Genomic DNA, 2,500 nt, shown 5'->3' on the forward strand with positions numbered 1-2,500 from the left:
GTGATCCATAACACCGTCGGGATTCCGCAGCCGTTTATGTTTTTCACTTAGTGGTGTAATGGCATGGTATGACCACGTGGTGGCGATCTGAATAGTTTAGGTTCAAATGTATGACAACCTAGGAAGAACAATACAGGCGGAGGTCTGCGCTCTCTGAGTGCTTTTCTAGTTATGAATATGTATCCACGACCCAGAAGGGCAGTTAGCACTTGCGCAGAGCTTTAAGCAAGAAACATTTCTGTGCCTGAAGTTAAGTAGACATTTCCAAAAGCTTTTCTATATCAGTTCTAATCATGATTTTAATTTTAAACTGCCTGGCCCTCACCTGAATTGGGGCAACGCATTAGAAACCTTTAAAGCCCTGGAGGTGTTTCAGTCCAAACACTCGGTTACAGAAACAGCGATAATACCTGCGCTGGATTCAGATGAAAGGACACTTTGTCTCACATAACCTGTTACATAATGCAATTTCATGAACTTACACTACTAATACTTCTAAGTGAAGAAAGCTTATGCAATATGATTACAGTGATCACATTGAAAATACAACTAAAAGTGTAATTGCTTTGAGTCTACACTATTCGCATGGCTAATCTGATTAAAAGGAGACGACAGGATACAGTACGAACGCTGCCTTCCACAGAACCCCAAAACACAAGCATGGATTACCTTTACGGACATACCTAAACCAGAGAGCGTAGAATTATTCTAAACTTGCCTACATGTATACTAGGTACCTGCACCGTCAGAGGAATTAAAACAAGGAAAATTAAAACACAAGGAAAATCTCTGTGTCTGAACGCTGGGGCTCAGCCCACGGCTGTATTCTGGCACAGAGCCTGAGAATGCCATGCCCTGTATAAGGCATGCGCACGCACACGCACACACACACACGCACACACACACACACACTGCTTGTCCCCCTGATGTAGACTACCTTGGGCCACCTGCTGATATACATATAGGCGAGTGTATATATCATATTATATACATTCCCCCACCAACATCACAACACCAACATACAAATCGGTGAAATCAATAGGTGGGTCAACATCACCATGTCTTCAATGGCCTATCAATATTGTACATATGCAATACAAGCGCACGCACGCACGCACGCACCACACACACACACACACACACACACGGTGTGTGTGTGTGTGTGTGTGTGTGTGTGTGTGTGTGTAAACACTTGCGTGCAGAGAGAGCGGTCTACAAAACTAGTGTCCACAGTGCAGCATCACCAACACACTGCCACGCCTCCTGCATTGTGTAGAGGTCCCGCACACAGCTGAGTGCTGTGTGTGGGTGTGTGCAGCTGAATGCAATACACACACACACACACACACACACACACACACACACACACACACACACACACACAATACTGGAGACAAATGCTCAGCCAGCCACAGCCACGGCCACACACACACACACACACACACAGAGACACACACACACAGACAGACAGACACACACACACACTGCCACGAAAAATGTGAAAAAAAACTGCCTTGGAAATACTCAGCTACTAGGCAATAAGATGCACACACATACAGCCCAGAAAGTAAATGCAACATTTTCTCTGAAGCAAACTGCTAGAGAAAACCAGCAACCACACACATACACACACACACACACTTGCACAGAAGCTGTAATACAAAAGCCCTCTGCAATCATGCAGTGGAAAGTCCAGCACTGCAGATGTAGATAAGGCTGCTTACATAACACACACACACACACACACACACACACACACACACACACACACACACACACACACACACACACACACACACGAGTCCTCTGCCTGCTAAAAAAGGGGTATGAATACTGCCGAGACAAAACCATCATGATGCACTTCTTGCCCCCATCCATGTGTGTGTGTGTGTGTGTGTGTGTGTGTGTGCTGTCGGGAGGCGACACACACACACAGAGTTGGCAGAAACTCTGCAAACAGCAGCAGCAGTGCGAGTAGGTGCTGTGAGACCCCCGTCCCACGGGACAAGATGGCTGCCAACTGGAGTCAGCAGAAAAAGATGACAGCCTGACACAGTGCAGGGCAACGCTGGAGAGGGAAGCGTGGACACACACACACACACACACAGTGCAGGGGAGCGCTGGAGAGAGAAGCATGGACACACACACACACACAGACGGTGCAGGGGAACGAAGAGAGAGAAGTGTATGTACACACACACACACACGGTGCACGGGAACGCTGGAGAGAAGCATGTACACACGCATAAAAAGAATCACATGTCTCTCCCACACACACACACACACACACACACACACACACACACACACACACACATAGCCATTCTCACACAAGGTGAAGTGAAACCCCGCAGTGGGGTAAATCAACAATGTGAGAATGAAGTCTCTCGCTCACACACACACACACACACACCCATCATGTAAAACTTCAGACCTCTGGGACATCCAGCTCTGTCCAACAGTGTGCACACACACTCACACACACACACACACCCTGACG

General features: G+C 47.3%; 1 protein-coding gene across 3 annotated transcripts in view; it reads right to left on the bottom strand.

The window, feature by feature from the left end:
* Positions 1 to 2,500, bottom strand: part of srpk1b (SRSF protein kinase 1b) — a 55,977-nt gene that overhangs the window by 44,089 nt on the left and 9,388 nt on the right. The gene's annotated exons all lie outside the window — the stretch shown is intronic.

This window comes from Sardina pilchardus, chromosome 9, assembly GCF_963854185.1.
Source record: "Sardina pilchardus chromosome 9, fSarPil1.1, whole genome shotgun sequence".
Taxonomy (NCBI): Eukaryota; Metazoa; Chordata; class Actinopteri; order Clupeiformes; family Clupeidae; genus Sardina; species Sardina pilchardus.